At 41.8% G+C, this 18,035-nt stretch overlaps 1 protein-coding gene across 1 annotated transcript in view; it reads left to right on the forward strand.

Annotated features, from left to right (window-relative positions):
- The window catches only part of LOC101680314, a 493,234-nt gene extending 475,199 nt beyond the window's left edge, over positions 1-18,035 (forward strand). The window contains exon 3 of the transcript XR_001181505.2: positions 16,982-18,035. The gene's annotated coding sequence lies outside the window, so the exon portion shown is untranslated. The remainder of the gene's footprint in view (positions 1-16,981) is intronic.

Genomic DNA, 18,035 nt, shown 5'->3' on the forward strand with positions numbered 1-18,035 from the left:
ATGACCTGAGCTGAAGGTAGATGCTTAACCGACTGAGCCACTCAGGCGCACCCTATTGTCAGTGATTTTTAAGTTCTCATTTCTGAGAATCAGTAATCTGCAATGAAAAAATAACTAACATTTTGGAATTCATAAAATACTCAAGGTTCCAAATATACCAACAGTAAAATGTATAATGTGGACAGACTCAACACTAAGAATGCCATATATGCTGAAACATCAGACTTTTAATAAAGTAAAAAGAGGTGTTCACATATGGGGAGCAGAGTCCAATGTTTAAATTTCTATCTGATGATACATTTTACCCACTGCTCATTTTATGTGAAATTTGGAAAAACTGTTCTATTAGAATTTTTAATGAGCTTAACAAGGAATTTCTGTGTGTCTTTTTAAAAATGCCTTTCTTATTCAGTATTTTGTTACATCCTTTTTATATTTTCCTCTTAATGTTTTCCTCTCTGTCTTTATCAGTCCTAGCTTGGGTGAACTCGGCGAGGACTTTACATGAAAGCGAAAACTGACATCATTTTCAAATACATCAAATTATGCAAAACGGGCTGCAGTTTGCCAAATGTATTTTAAGTCGCAACTATTAGCATTGCTGTGTTTGTTCAACTTCAGAAATCGTAAAGTAGTCACACCAATGTGTTTTACTTGACACCGAAACAATTCAGAGGACTGCTAAGTAGTGAACCGACCCCCAAACCTCGTCAAGTCCTCGGGTTCCAGCAACGCTGAAGGACCAACTGACAGCGAGGAGACAAGGGTTAGAGCGCGAGGGGTGCTGCTCCCAGCCCCTCTGGGCAGGGGCTTCCAACACCCACCTGGTGCAGAATCCTGTCCGTGTAGCCCCCCACAGATTTCCCAAAGAGCCAAAGATAAAACAAGTTTTAGTCTTGCTCAAGGAGCAAAACTAAACCCAGCCTCAACTCATATGTAATTCTGGATTTGGTGTCCCCCCGTAGGTGAACACAAAGTTCAGACATCTCATGAGGGTTATGACACACCCACCGAAAGTAGAGATGTGTGGGTGTTCACAGTGTGCCTGATCTCCGAGTCCCAGACCTCTGCCAGAAATCGGCCCATGGCTTGTTTCCAGTCTATGATCAGTAATTGAAATAGCCAAAGTCAGCTCTCTCTTTACAATTAGTTTTGATTCTGTTGTTACATAAGTCAACATATTGTGGAAAATCAGCTAAAATGTTAAGTATTTGTCTAACACATTCTGAATTAGCATTTTCTCCCCTTCTTCTCTCCCTCCCTTCTCTATCCTCCCCCTTCTTATCTTCCTTTCTTCTCACTTAACTCTTCCCCCACCCCCTTCTATTTCTCCCATTTTACCTTTCTACCTTCCTATCTTTCTATCAGCATTTTGTTCTGTGTGCCATGGTTGTAACAGGCGTGTACACCAGTTACCTAATAGGAAATGATGGGGTAGGATCTTATCAAGGGAAGCCTAATCAGCTGACCAAATGGCCATGTATTTTATTCATTAAAGGCTAATCGAGGAAACCTTAAAGGACTTACCTAAAAATGTTTAAAGTACTGGACAAATCGTCCATGTATTGCTACCATACAGTGGAGAAAATGAAGAATATTTCAAGCCTCTTGCTCCATTCTAATGTACATTTGTGCCCACACTTCTGAAAGATGGGTGTCTTCAGAGTCACAGTTTTTCCTTCATATTATAAGACTGTTGTTGAGGAAACTAAGCAGAGAAAATGACCTCCCTCACAGAGCTTTTGTGGGACAGACAAGAGGTACCTGAATCAGGAAGGGACTTACTTTTCTATTATTCGCATCGTGGAAATGCTAACATTGAAATGCTGTACGTATTTTTCTCCATTGGAGGTGTTTTTCAAGCAGTGTTCATCTCCTTTCTGCCTCAATCCTTCCGCAGGTGGCAATTGCATCAGGACAACTTTTATTGCAAAGTACGCTCTTAAATGAAATTCAGAGCAGATGAGCTAAAGCTAGGAGGCTATTGGTTTACCAGTGCCAGTCTCTACTCACAAAACTCAAGTGCTACTTGTCTTGTAATTGCAAGTGTAAGGACACATCTTCTCTCACTCAGAAGCACTCACATTGTCCTACACCATGATCAGGACAGCATATGCGTCTTAAATTATCACCCATCCACGTTCGTGGTGCAATTTGCTCCATAGTGATTTGGAGGGTCAAGGAGGAAATAAGCTGTGGATTTCTCTTGATTCAAGTAGGGGGCATTGAGTGGGTTCAAATGTTAGTGTTCTTTTTGCAAAGATCAACATATTCTCATTTTAAAAATGCATGCTCCTTTTAAATATGAATTAATTGGTAGATTTTGACCTTTGGTTTGGTTTTTTTTTTTCCCCCTCCTACTGCTAAGCAGCATTAAGAAGTCACCATGTGATGGTTTGCAAGGGGACAAATGTCAAATAAATGGTTGAAGCAATGATGTCTTCTCAATTAGTCAGGCTGACAGAGAGGGTGGGTAGCCACCTCCTTTATATTTAAGGTGAAATAATGTGAAATATATCACGGTGAGCTTGTACAAGAGCCAGTGTGTTCAGGACAGTGAACGATCTTTGTCTTTGTTTCTGCTCCCAGATGACGAAGGTAGAATGGAAAATGGCTCCTGTGGGAAAGTAATCTAGACCTTTCTTCAGGCGGATCATGGGCAGGTAGTTAGTCTGGCGGGCAACGTGATGAGCACCGGGTGTTACATGCAACTGGTGCATCACTGAACATTCAGTCAGAACTGATGACGTACTGTATGTTAGCTAACTGAATTTGAATGAAAAAGAAAAAAAAAACATCATTTAAAATGATCCTACTCTAAAAAGTCTTGCTTGAAAATAGGATGTAAATCAAAATAAAACCATGCAGCCTGCAAGAGTTTGACCCAGACTGAAGAGCTGACTGGCCCTTTTCACTTCAGGAAAAATATACAACTTAACGAGATTTAGAATAAAAAAAATTCTAATTAAGTTAGAATGAGTTCAGCTAATTGAGCCATCCTTGGTGATATCTGTATTTGTGGGCAACCTTGATTGTAGTTGTTTGAATGTGGGCTAAGTAGCATCCAAATATTGGCATTTTAAAAATAGGCACTATTAAATTCAGGTTGCTTTAATTAGCATATAATTGTACAATATTTAGCAACACTCATTCATACATTTTTTAGGACTCTGCTTCTTAAAATGTAAGAGATCAGTTGCAGGACCCACTATTATTTTATGAACCCCTAAGAAAAACAAAAATCTGCCAAATAAAATATAGCACAGTACATTAAAGAAGATTTTCAATGATGCATGAATTGTTGACACAGCTTCCTATTGCTTGGAAGCTGTTACTGTCCTCTGTTCTAAGGATCATGTGGTTTTCCCCAACTTTCACTGTTCGAGACAGTTTGCGTTTTTCACAAACAGATGTACCACATCTTCATCTACTCACAACTGTCTTCCTTTCTTTGATCCTATAACAGCACATGGTCATTATTCTGAAAGACAATACAGAATTGTAGTTAGTCTCCAAATAATGGGAATTTGCTTCACTCATTTCTTTTTGTTATCATTTTGCATAAGGAGAAGGTTTTTCTCCTCTAAAAACCCACCTTGTAATCTTTTATTACATTTTAGATTAAACTCCTCACAGGTAGTACTGCCAGTGTCCATAACTCCAGAAATGTGAGTAGCTGTGTCCTAGTCCATCCCTGTAGACAACGGCATGACTTCTACCTGGTCCCAAAGAGCTGTGAGCGCCATGGATTTTAACATGTGTCCTTATTCCAGAGACTTAAGATGTACCAGAACCTCGTAGGTTTTAGAATCTATGAAAAGAGTACTTACTTTATAAGAACACTTACTTTACTTTCTTATGTGTCTCTTTGCATGAGAAAAAATATATCCATTCCATAACTATATGCTAAATACTGTAGGAGCTTAGGAGGACAAAGGAGACGGCCATAACAAAGTTCTCCAGGCCACCAGGGAAGTAGCAGGCTTGAAAGCAGAGTGCCTCAGACGAGGTAAACCAGTTCTAGAACACTTCCTGCGGACTCCTGTCTGTAAAGATCTGTCAGTATAAAGGGACAGTAAACTAGAAAACAGAGTGCTGGCGCTTTGTTAAAAATACTGCGGTGAAAACTGTAGAGTCGAGGAGGTGAGGGAGGCGGTGTCGGGAATCGCTAGTTCCCAGTCACTGGAAACTGAGTAATCGGACTAAGTCAAGTCCAGCCCCCACCCCCGAAAAGCATAATTTAGGTCAGGGCTTAGCTTGAGCTAACCCCTCTTCGAAGGCCAGACGGTAAGCATTCTAGGCCCCACTGGCCACATAAATTCTCTGTCATACATTCTTGTTTATTTTGGGCCATCTTTAAAATCATGAAGACCATTCTTGTCTCACTACCCTACAGTAAGATTGCTAGCTAGATTTCTCTCTGTCCTCCGTCTGCAGACCCTGGTTTAGATCAGAGGTGGTCAGATTTTAGCTTGTCATCTGGAGGGTTTTCTAAAACTGACTGCCACCCCCAGAGTCTTGGATTCAGAAGGTCTGAGATAGAACTTGAGAATTTGCATTTCTAACAGGTTCCTAGTCAGTGCTGACGCTGAAGATCCAGGAACCGGTTTGGAAGGTCCGCTGGTCTGCTGGTACAAAGTGGCAAGGGGGCAGTAGCATTCAGGTCACAGTTCTCACCATTTCGCCCCCACCTGTGAGAACTTGGGCAACCTACAGAGCTGAGTGAAAACTGCAGCTTCCTTAGCTGTGCAATAGACAGAACCTCCTTTTCTGGGCTCCTATGAAGTTTATTTTATTTTTCAATTGTTTTTATATTCTAGTGAGCGTACAGTGTTATATTAGTCTCAGGTGCACAGTGTAGTGATTCAGTGGCTTTGTGCTTGACTCAGTGCTCATCATGACCAGTGCTGTCCTCAGCATGCCCTCCTCCACCTCCCCGTCTCCTGTTTCATCCTTTCTCCACCTCCCCTGTGGTCACCGTCCCCGTGTTCTCTACAGCTACGAGTCTGTTTCTTGGTTTGCTCCTCTCTTGCTCTCTTCCCCGCCCCCCCACCACCCCGTGATCATTTGCTTTGTTTCTTAAATTCCATACCTGAGTGAAGCCATGTGGTATTTGTCTTTCTCTGACCGACTTACCTCACGTCGCATCACACTCTCGGGCTCCATCCGCGTCATTGCAGATGGCAAGGTCTCAGCCTGTCTGACGGCCGAGTTACCGCCCATTGGGTATACACACCGCGTCTCCATCCATTCAGCTCTCAGTGGACACCTGGGCTGCTTCCATAATTTGGCTATTGTAGATAATGTTGCAGTAAATATCAGAATGCATGTACCCCTTTGAATTGGCTTTTGTGTTTTTTTGGGTCGGGACTCCTGTGAAGTTTAAATAAGATAAAATTCGCAGAGCATTAAGCACAGTGCTTCACATAAAGTGCTTGCTACGTAAGCATATAAAGAAGTCATAGTCTTACATCGATTTGTTCGAGGTGAGGAAAAATGTAAGTGAGAAAGTCTAGAAGAAGCACGTAAAGGAAGTAGCGATGTAGGCATTTCTGGAGAAGAGACCAGATTCTTGGACATGTGTTTTGTTGTCCTAACCCTCCTGTCGCTCAGAGGGAGCTGGAGCAGTGTCTCTGCTACCCGGCGCAGCTGCTGGATCATTACCCCGTGCGGCTGCTAGATCGTTGCGGACGCTCCCTCTGGTTCTGATTGGATTTCATGCCTGCTGGGTGGTCACGGCGACAAAGAAATAAACAGCTCAGCTATCAGAGACACCTTTGGGAGTTGTTGGAAGATCCACCTGCACCAAGATGGGTAAAAAGAGTGGGTTCCCCATGCTTAGAAGCTGGCCTCTTCTCTAGTGTGCCTGGAACATAGGGTGTCCGCACCACAAACAATGAGAATGAACAACGTGCTCCTACTTCCCAGCGAATGGTGCTTGTTGGGCAGATCACTATTAAAAAGCATCACGGTAAAGCCAATGAACCCATCTGGCTTTGCCTTCTGCTGCTCCCATCACATGAGGGTGCATCTTCTAAGACAAGCATTCTCCTGTCCGGGCAAACGGTGTAGGGATAAAGGACCCCACCCAGGCTTTGGGTCACAGAATCCTGGACACGCATTGTGAATCTATAGCAAGACCTTGGTGAATTATTGAACGTTTCTCAGCACTGGTTTCTTCTGTATCATTATCTGTCTCATGCTTTACTCTTGCGTTTCTAAAAGCTATCATCCAGAGTACACTTTTGAAAAGTAAATCCTGTCCATTCATTGTCTCTTTAAAGCCCTCTGTGGCTTCAGTGACACTTGTAATTTTGTATTAACTTCTTATGAAGAACTGCAACATCAGAATTGCAGGCCCTACCACAGAGTTCCTGAAGTGGTTATTGTTTCTTAACAAGATGTCCAGATAATTCTTATGTACCTTTGAGAAACACTGACCTATAAGGCCCACCTGACCTTCCCATGAGTCTCTGGCTTGACTCACTTCACCTTCCCTTCATTATACTATAGGCACTCGGTCAGTCCTAGAATGCAGGACCTGTAGGGTCTTTGCCCTCTACCTAGGACATCCAGCACTTAGATCAACTCATGACCAGGACCTTCTTCTCATTTGAGTTTGAACTTTAAGTTTGCTTTCTCAGAAACACTTTCTTTTCTTTCTTATCCTATGATTCCACCCAGTATGAGAACCGTAAGAGCTGGAATCGGACTTATCTTGATCATTGCAGTATCCCTAGCACATAGAACCATGCCTAATAAGTGGCATATGGTCAAGAAATAACTTTGAATATGTCAAGAAATATTAGCTTCCTGGGGTGGAACTAGGGACTAAAGTGCATCGTGGTACAGAGGGGCTGCTCGCTTCATCTTCCCTTTTTCCTCCTGCCTTTGTCTGTCTGGTACTGAGATGCCTCCATCGTCCAGACCATGTTTGTGGTAACCCAAAGCCTTCTATATCAAGATCTTGGGAGAGAGCTTATCCATGGTATCATCTTTTGAATTCTCTGAGTTTCAGTTTCTTCTGAACCTAACCCTGACATTTTTCTCCAATAGATGGTGGGGTAGAAGCAAATTAAGGAAAAGGAAGAATGAAAGAGGGACTAGAGGCATTTAGTCTCAAAGGTCCCGAGACACAGGTGTACCCTTTACCTGTGTCGTGGTGGTCCTAGATCTCAGACAAGGATAATCTCAGCAGGAAAACGCAGCGTAGCTGCTCATTTACATATGGGAAATTTGGAGTCCTGAGAGTTCGAACCTGTGTAGTTTATTCATTTATTTTTCCAAATTCGGTTGTCAAAAATGTGGAACACAGTGTGTGGCAAGTGGAGCCAGTTTCTCCAGCCATGCTCTCTGAAATGTCCCTTTCAGTACACTTGAAAATGCCAGGAAAATGCGGGAGGTTGAGAATGGCAGGGGCGAGCACAGCAAGAACATCCGTGGAACCTGAGGACGTGAGTGGAGGATGTGTAGATTAGAGGCGGTTTGCAGGTGGCTCTGCAGGGGCGAGACCACAGGCTCCGAAGGGCTATGGGTAGATGGGGGGCTCGGCTGGTAAGTGGTTAACAATAGTAACTACTGTCGTTTACTAACTGTGGAGTGTTCCATAATCCTTCTGGCCCTTGGTGCTCTAAGCAGCAGGAGTTAGAAAACGCTGGTATCCTGCTCCCAGAGCCATAAAAAGAGATAGGATCTGTGTGCAAGTCTTCACCATGCCCAAGGTGGGGGCAGCATCCTACAGATTATAATCCTTCGATACACAGTAGCAGTTACCAGAATTATTGGAAGGCAGAGGGCAGACTGACAGGGTGACATTCCTGCTGCCTCCCTATCTCAAATGTATGTGGCTGTCATTCACATGCCCCTTTCGTCTCTCGCTGTGCTCTCACACCTTCCGCTGTCTCTCTACGCTGATCTCCTTGTGCAACAACCAGATGGATGGGTGAGAGAACCACAGTTCAAAATGGGCAGAATATAAGAGCCAAGGGACCAGGTGGATGGAAAAATAAACAGCTCCTTTTGTGCCTTGTCCAGGGGACAAAACCCCAGAATTCATTCCTGGACCCAGATATAATCGGCTGCTATGGAGGAACGTCTACGAAAGCAGGGGAAGAGAAGCATGAGACGGAGTGGAGAAAGGATTTTACCTTCACGGGGTCATTAGCTGCCCGAGGAGTTCCCCCTTGACCCAGCCAAGGGAGACGAGATGAAGGTTCCACTTGATAGGACTTGAAAAATGAAACTCAAGTGGAACACAGATGGAATAATTGAAGTGGTATCAGAATAAGTATATAATTTCTCTAACGTAGGAAGGTAGGCACTGATATTTTATTGCAATGAACTGCCCGATTTTTTTTCTTCCCTGGGCTAAGACGGTTTTTATTAATTATGCTGGTGGTAATGTCGAAATTTCGCTTTTCTCTGTGAGGTTTTGTAAGCTTGTTTCTCTACTGTAATGATAATGAGGAACATCCTAAATATCTTCTCTTCTTACCACTCTTCATGAATTTCTAATTCCGTGGCATTTAGCTCCCGTGAGCTGTAGAGCTGTGAGCTATTTAGAACCTTCATTTATTCTCCCAATTAGCTGGCATAAATGTGGGCAAATAATCCATCCCATTTCTGATAAACAAATGTGCTAGATGTGCCGTTAAGAAAAGTTTACTTGTACTCTAATCCCTGCGTTTTCTGAGGAGGTCTGGGAGTAGGAACGATTTGCCCAAGCACACAGGTATTTGGACCTTGGCAGGGATCCTTTCACTTTTATTTCATTCCAGGCTCCTGTCATGATACCACAGGGATTCTGTTTGCATGCAAATGTATTGTACTTTACATGAAAAACACTGGGAACTCCAGGGGTTTAAACTTGAATTTTTGGTACTTGGCTTCAGGCCTGGGGTTAATTCTGAAACCTGCTAAACTATAAACCGGTGGATGTCATTAAATCTCTTGACAAGAAGACTACAGTGCCATGAACAGCTTTATCAGACAGGGAGTATTAGCTCCTTATTGCTGCTGTGACAAGTTAAGCAGAAATTGAGTGGCTTAAAATGAAACACATTTATTATCTTGAAAATCTGGAGATCTGTGGGCTAAAATCAGCAGAGCTGCCATATTTCTGAATGATCAAGGAGCAAACGCATTGCCTTGTCTTGTCTGGCTCCTGGAGGGTGCCTACGCTCCTCGGCTCATGGCTGAGCATCACTCCAACCTCTGCTTCTCTTTCATCCTTTGTTCTCTGACTCTAGTCTTCCTGCCTCCTCCTGTAAGACCCCTCGTGCTATTATTATGGGACTCCCTTGTATAATCCAGGATAATCTCCTTCTCTCCAGACAGTTCCTTAATTACCAGGTCCCTTTTGACAGGTAAGGTATTATAATCACAGATTTTAGAAATTGGGATGTGGACTGCCCTGGGGAAGGGCCATACAACAGCCCTATAAGTCTTCCAAGTTTTTGCCTTGGCCTAACTGCCTCACCCCTATAACAAGTCTGTGCTGTAATTACGGATGGAAGGGAAGGTGGTAGCTGTTTGTGGGTCCTTACCCCCCTCCCCTGCCATCCATTCATTGCGGGCAGGCTGTCTAGTTTGTGGCCGTCTGCACAGAACAGCCATCTCTAAGAATGCTCACCGATCACTGTTACCTGTGAAGAGGAATCAGCAATTCCCATATGTGAATTTTATTAAGCCTGGCCATGTTTATGGGGGGGGGGGAGGGTTCGATATTTGTTCTCTTCTAGTCTGCCTAACTTGGAAAGTGTTGGGTCTGACTTTTCAAAAAGTGGATGTCTTCCCTAGACAACCAAAGTCATGGCCACAAAAAATTGTCAAGATGGGATTGCAGATGTCTTGGCTTGGCATAGCCCAAGTGCCTGTGTTACAGAACACTCACAGCACTCCCAGCCCTCTGGAACCAATTTATAGGTCCCAGGAGCTCACTGTATATTCCATATTCAATATTATCATTATTTTTTAAATTCTTCACCACATAAATTGCTATTTGCGAATTCATCATGGATTTATTCAGTGTTGGCTCTCTTCCAAGCATTGCCGTACACTCTGGGGATACAAAAATGAATAACTTTAGCATCTCCCTTCAAGGAAGTGATTATTCAATATAGGGGTGTTCAAAGTGTGGTCTTTGGATCCATCACCATCACCAGGGATCTTGATAGAAATGCACATTCATGAGCCTCATCTAAGACCTACAGAATCAGAAACCCTTAAAGGTGATTCTCTAGCAATTTGCATGTTAACAAACCCTCTGGGTGATTCTGGTGCATGCTCTAGTTGGGGGACTAGTGACTGGGCTAATAGGGGAGATGGGAACATACACAGATGACAGCACAGCACCTATAATCTGGGCTCTAAGAATAGTGTTGAGTATGTGACGTAAAAACCCAAAGGAAAAGGTCGCCAAAAGGGTCGAGCAGGTTTCACATCAAAGTTAACATTTGATCTGGCCTGGGAAAGATAAGTAGGGACATTTCTTAGATTATCTTCTGAACCTTGATGTACCCTGAAGTCACGGAGGTTCCATCTGGCTGGTGCACAGTGTGTTGGGGGGAGAGTCAGAGTAGCTGAATGCAAGACTTAGAAAGGACTTAGATTTTGAAGGACCTTTTATCTCAAGCTGAAATGAATGGGATGGTTTTCTTTTTCATTGGAAGACTCTGGCACCAGTGTGAACATGCATCAGAGAAAATACAGATCAGCGGTGGGGATGTCAGATAAGAGATGGAGGCAGAAGTCAACATGAATGATAAAGAGGGTCTGAACTCTGGGCAGCTAAGAACTTTTCCAAAACATTTTGAAAATTTCAAATAAACAGAAAACTTGAAAGAATTTTCCAGTGAACATCCATATGTCCACCAGCTACGCATTATCATTAACATTTGACTAAACTTGCTTTGTTACATATCCATACAGTCATTCCTTTCTTCAACCATTCCTTTCACTTTTTTAGTTGTTCTGAATTCCATACACATGCCTTCTCCCTATCTGGTATGCATGTTGTTCCCCAGAGTTCAGTGTTTGATATACTTTTACCTTTTTTTTTTTTTTAAAGATTTTATTTATTTGACAGAGATCACAAGTAGGCAGAGAGGCAGGCAGAGAGAGAAGGAAGAAGGATCTCTGCTGAGCAGAGAGCCCGATGCGGGGCTCGATCCCAGGACCTTGGGATCATGACCTGAGCCGAAGGCAGAGGCTTTAACCCACTGAGCCACCCAGGTGCCCCACACTTTTACCTTTTGAAGTAACATTTATGTATAATGAATTACACCAACCTTAAATGTACTTTACTGAATTTTGTAAAATACCTGTAGTTATTTAACCCCTCTCCAGTAAGACATTACCCCTTTCTTCAGAAAAAGCGCCTCCTACCACAGCCCAGTCAACTCCTGTGTCCACTGCTAGATACACACCCTGCCTGATTTTTTTTCGACCATAGATATTTGGGCTATTCTAGAATTTCATACCAATAAAATTATATAATATGTACTTTTTAATTTATGGTTTGTCCCACTCAGCATAACTTCTGAGACTTATCCATACCCTTGTATGTATTACGAGCACTTTCCTTTTCACTGTAGTGATAGTCCTCTGTATGAGGAAATATACCACATTTTTAAATATGTTTTCCTATTGAGGGACACCAAACTGTTTCCATAGTTGGTTAGTATTGAGAAAACTGATGTGAACATTCTTGGGGAAGTCACTTTTTGTAAATAAACACATGTCTATTTCTTTTCAGGAAATGCCTAGGAGTGGAATTTTAGGGTCATAGATGGGTACATGTTCAGTTTTATTAAAAAAAAAAAAACAGTGAAATCGTTGCTCAAAGTGGTTGTGTTCCATGTACATCCCCACCAAACACTGTATGAAGATCCCAGTTATTTGATATTTTCACTAGTTTTGCAGTTGTTAGTCTATTAAATTTTGGCCATTCTGATGGGTCCACAGTATCATCTATGGGTGGCTTAACTGGCATTTTCCTGATGAGTATTGAAGTTAAGCAGAATTTTATGTGCATATTGATCATTTCTATATCTTTGTGAAGTGTCATTTTTTAAATTTAAATTCAATTAGCCAACATATAGTACATCATTAGTCTTTGAGGTAGTGTTCAGTGATTCATTAGTTGTATATAACACCCAGTGCTCATCGCATCACCTGCCCTTCTTAATGCCCGTCACCCACTTGCCCCATCCCTCCACCCACCTCCCTTTCCACAACCCTCAGTTTGTTTCCTAGAGTCAAGAGTCTCTCATGGTTTTTCTCCCTCTCTGATTTCTTCCCAATTTTCCTTCCCTTCCCCGATGATCCTCTGCAGCATTTGTTATGTTCCACCTATGAATGAAACCATAGGATCATTGTCTTTCTCTGATTGACTTATTTTGCTCAGCATAATCCCCTCTAGTTCCATCCATATCATTGTAAATAGAAGGTATTCATTCTTCCTGATGGCTGAGTAATATTCCACTATATATCTTCTTTGTCCATTCATCTGCTGAAGTGCATCTTGGCTCCTTTCACAGTTTGGCTATTGTGGACATTGCTGCTATGAACATTGGGGTGCAAGTGCCCTTTCTTTTCACTAGCTCTGTATCTTTGGGGTAAATACTTCATTGTGAAATTGCCGGGTCTTAGTGTAGCTCTATATTTAACTTCTTGAGGAAACTCCATACTGTTTTCCAAAGTGGCTCTACCAGCTTGCATTCCCACCAACAGTGTGAGAGGGTTCCCCTTTCTCCACATCCTCACCAACATTTGCTGTCTTGTTAATTTTTGCCATTCTATCTAGTGTAGGGTGGTATGTCATTGTGCTTTTGATTTGTATTTCCCTGATGCCAAGGGATGTGAAGTGTTTTTTCATGTGTCTGTTGGCCGCTTGTATGTCTTCTTTGGAGACGTGTCTGTTCATGTCTTTTGCTCATTTCTTGACTGGATTATTTGTTCTTTGGGTGTTGAGTTTGAGAAGTTCTTTATAGATTTTGGATACTATCCCTTTATCTGTTATGTCATTTGCAAATATCTTTTCCCATTCTGTAGGTTGCCTGTTAGTTTTGTCAACTGTTTCCTTTGCTGTGCAGAAGCTTTTTATTTTGATGAAATCCCAGTAGTTCATTTTTGCTTTTGTTTCTCTTGCTTTTAGGGATTGTGTCTTGCAAGAAATTGCTGTGGCTGAGGTCAAAGAGGTTGCTGCTTGTATTCTCCTCTAGGATTCTGATGGATTCCTGTCTCACATTTAGGTCTTTCATATATTTTGAGTTTATCTTTATATGTGGTGTAAGATATGGTCCAGTCTCATTCTTCTGCATGTGGCCGTCCCATTTTCCCAGCATCATTTATTGAAGAGACTGTCTTTTTTCCATTGGATGGTCTTCCTGCTTTGTCAGACATTAGTTGACCATAGAGTTGAGGGTCTTTTCAAAACTTTGACCCATTTTATTGGATTGTCTTATTCTTAGTAGTTAATTTTTTTACATGTATATAACTCTAGCTATTTGTCAGATAAAGGTTTTATACTGCCCCCAAATTTGAGAATAAGCATGTTTAAGAAACATGGTATTGGCTACCTGACCATATTCAATAGAATTCTCAGGCTGCAGAGATTAAGCAGGAGAGAAGAGTTGATGTGTTATCAAAGCCCGCCACGAGTACAAGTGCGGGATAGAAAATAAATATTTATTTATTTATTGCCTTTGACTAATATAGTACTAGTGCAAATGGAATGTGTCTTAGTCAGTGTGGGTTCTTATAACAGAATTCCAGAGACTGGTTGGCTTAAAACTGCAAACATTTATTGCTTCCCATTTTGGAGGCTGTGAAGTCCCAGATGAAGGCACTTGCAGATTTGATATCTGGTGAGGGTCCACTTTCTGGTTTACAGATGGTACTTCTAGCTCTAACCTCACTTGGAAGAAGCAAGCTGTCTCTGTGAGGTCTCTTTTATAAGGGCACTAATCCCATTCATGAGGGCTCCACCCTCTTGGCCTAAGACCCACCTACATGCCCACTTCCTAATACCATCATGTTGGGTACTAGATTTCTAGGTATAAATTTTGGAGCTGATGCAAACACTGAGACCATAGCAGAGGATAACAGAATGGAGACAAATTTCTGAGGTAAAATTCAGACAGTGGTGATCACAGCCTAGAGGGTAGGACTGGAGAGATGACACAATTAAGTACAATTCTAGATTGCTAGCTCACACCATTGAGGGCTCAGGTATAACTACAATAAAGTAAGAGGAAGATATGTAATGAGAATGATGTAGAACTTGCTATATTTTGAGATTTGGACATGAAAGTGTAGATGTGTAATCAGCTGGACATAAAGATCTAGAACTCTTTATAGATGAGCAGTTCCATGGCTTATTTGATTGATTAGGGAATAAAAGTCCTCGAAAGAAAGTAACTTGATCAAAATCTTAGGGGCACATCCAAGTCTATAACCCAGGGCTCTTGTTTCTTTATGTTGTGTTTTTCCTACCCCTCAGGACACTCAGAGATGGCACTCCCACAGCAGAACTCAGAGTATTCATGCATAAACAGGACTTGGTTTGGTAAACATTGAGATCTTCTCTCTGAACAGCAGTACACCAAAGGGAACTGCCAGATGCGTTTCTGCAGTTCATTAGCTGCTTTAATGCCAGCTGCTGAGTTTGCTCACCAATGGTGATTAGAGGTACAGGTTTTTTCAAATGATGCCAGGTGTAGTTCAAGTCCATTGGCTCTTCCGTCTTTTGCTCTTTAAAGGAGATTAAAATTTAGATGCCAATGTGGTATAGCATAATTGACTACCTGATATCAAATAAGCTTGCCAAAAACAGATGTTTGCTAACACAGATGCAAAAGTGAGAGAAACGATATAATAGCTGCGATCTTCTGTTGAAACAGATTGGCTCCACGTGCCATCTTTTTTTCAGCAGTTTATTTTTTAGAAACAAAGCAGTTTCCAGTTGTTCATGGCTAATATATAAACATACGATTTATTTTAGCATACTGACCTTGTATGTTGCAACCTTGCTGAACTCATTTAGTTTTGGTATTTAAGTTTTTATTTAAATTCCAGTTAATTAACATACCGTGTAATATTAGTTTCAGGTGTAGAATGTAGTGGTTCGTGACTTGCTTACATCACCTCGTCCTCCTCCTTCATTCCTTCCCCCAGACCCTCACCCCCCATCTCTCTGGTAACCAGCCTTTTGTCACATTCCATAGTCACATTCCATCTTGATTCCGACTCAAATGCCAACAATTTCATGTGTACTATTTTATAAAAGTCTTGAACTTGACCTTCCAGTTACGGAAACCAAGACCATGACTCCTTGGTAGATTGGCCAGCACCATAGACTCTGTCCTCCAGTTGTACAAACCTGCAGATTTCAAGCATTATTAAAATCAGTTCATTTCCAAGAGTCACTGTAAGCATTCTGGGATTTAAAAAAAAAAAAGCCCATGAGTATAATTTTATTATAGGGAATACCATAAATTCCAGCTGGAGGCTTTCTCATACAAGTAAAACAAAACTATAAGCATGCAAACTTGAGAGAAGTTGGTGTTACGCATGTGGCAACAAGAAGGACAATACTATGTCTACCTGCTTATTAAATAGGTATCCTACCAGTGAGTAGAGAAGGCGAGACTTTCTTTAAATTGAGATTCCAAATGAGAATTAGATAAGAATCCTAAGCCAAGGGCGCCTGGGTGGCTCAGTGGGTTAAGCCGCTGCCTTCGGCTCAGGTCATGATCTCAGGGTCCTGGGATCGAGTCCCACATCGGGCTCTCTGCTCAGCAGGGAGCCTGCTTCCTCCTCTCTCTCTCTGCCTGCCTCTCTGCCTACTTGTGATCTCCCTCTGTCAAATAAATAAATAAAATATTTAAAAAAAAAAAAAGAATCCTAAGCCAATACTCTGTGGTCCCAGACCCTCTTCCAAACTGACTTGTTTCCTTGGTGAGCCTCTGCTTTTCCATTTCAGAACTGTGACTGTTCACCATCTTTCCCTCACCTCTAACTCAGATAGAAACAAATGCTCATGTAGAAACAATTGTACTTTAAAAATCATAATAATACCTCTAAGAAATTATCTTCCCTCATTACCTAATATCACCAGTTATCTGGATTTCATCATTATAATCAGGTCCAAAAATTCATTTACCAAGTATCTTAAGTGCCAACTCTAGATTATAAACTATCCCAAGTGCTAAATCCTATTATAAGCACGAAGTCCTAAGTGCTAAGTCCTATGTCCTAAAGAACATAGCAATAAACAAAATACAAAGAAAGATCCCTGCTATGAGTGGATTTATGTTTTACCAGATAATAAGTAATATTTATAGAGTGCCTATACTGCTAGTCATGTCCCACATATTTATATATTCTGTATTATTGACTCGTTTACTCTCTAGCACACCCTGGTTAGCCTCATTATACAGATTAAACTAAAGCACAGAGAGGGTAAGTAACACAGAAATCTAGTGAATATCAGAGCTGCTGTACAAGCTCACATCCTTGGTTTTCCTTGCTGCTCATCTCATACTCATTCCCGGAAGGACTTCATCCCGTCTCCTGCCTTTCAATAACACTGGTAGGAGCTCCTGGGGGGGCTCAGTCAGTTAAGCATCTGCCTTTGGCTCAGGTCATGAATCCCAGGGTCATGGAATTGAGCCTCCTCTCCAGCAGGCTCCACACTCAACAGGGAGTCTGCTCCTCCCTCTGCCCCTGCCCTTGCTCATGCTCTCCCCCTCTCTCTCTCAAATAAAGAAAATCCTATAAATAAATAAATAAATAAATAAATAACACTGATAGGGCAATAGACTCCCAAATTTATATCTCACATTCCCCCGACCCCTGGAATACTAGGCTTATATATCCCATTGCCTATCTCTGGTTTGATTTCTATCAAAATTTCTATCAAAATGTCTGTCAAATTTTCATTGCAGATATACCAAGTTAATCTCTTTATCTTCCCTAGACCTACCTACAGCCTTTTCCATGCCAGTGGATGACATCTGCGTCTTTCCAGTTGCTCATCCCAAAACCTCTGGTTCTACTGTCTCCCACATACATCTGGGCTCTACATTCAACCGTCAAGGATGCTTCATACCAGCCCGTTGTTACGGCCGTAGCATAAGCCGCACGATCTCTCCCTCGAACTGCCACAGTTGGCTTTATCAACGCTGGACTTCTTGGTCTTCACCGAACACACAGGCTTCTACCTTAAGGCTGTTGCACACAGTCTCTGCCCTCTGCTAGGATGTTTTCCCCCCAAATATCTGAAATCTGGCTCCTCCGTCAGAACTCTGCTCACATGTTACTTTCTTAAAGAGGCCTAACATGAAGTTGGTATTTAAAACTATAATATCCCCTTCACTCTGTATTTCTATTCTTGCTCTGAGTTTTGTCCCTTGACACAAAATCTCCTTGATTACTTTTCTATAGGATGTTTCATCTCCTAAGGAATTACGTAATTTACCTGTGTTACTCATTTTGTCTATTCTGCTAGAATGTAAGCTCTGAGAAGACAGCAATTTTTGTATCTTTTGTTCACTGGTGTATCCTGATAACCTAAGGTAGTGTCTGTTCAGTAAATAATTCTTGCACGAATTGAACAAAAGCCCTTTATAAGAAGTCAAGGAAAGTAGCATTCCAGAGTTAGAGAACAATTAAAGAGAAGAACTTAGGTGGGTGTGACCTTGGCATTTTTATGAAATTGAAAGAAAATCAGTGTAGCTGAACCCCCTAACTCAGGGGGAGGGGAAGTTGTATGAAGTTGTCTTGCAGAGGTCAGAAGAAGGAAGCCTGGAGGGCTTTATAAGAAAGGGTAAGAAGTGTGGGCTTTATTCTAAATGTTGATGATTCATTTGAGGGTTTTTAAGCAGAGTAGAGACATAACTAAGCTTAGTTAAAAATACAAACCGGCTGCTATGTGCAGGTTGAATTGTAGGGAGCCAGATTTGAAGCAGGCAGGTAGTTTTGGAAAATGCTTGGCATTATCTACTAAGGTCGAACATAAGTATATCCTAGAC

The sequence above is a fragment of the Mustela putorius genome, unplaced genomic scaffold, assembly GCF_011764305.1.
Source record: "Mustela putorius furo isolate JIRA1106 unplaced genomic scaffold, ASM1176430v1.1 tig00000198_pilon_pilon_pilon, whole genome shotgun sequence".
Lineage (NCBI taxonomy): Eukaryota > Metazoa > Chordata > Mammalia > Carnivora > Mustelidae > Mustela > Mustela putorius.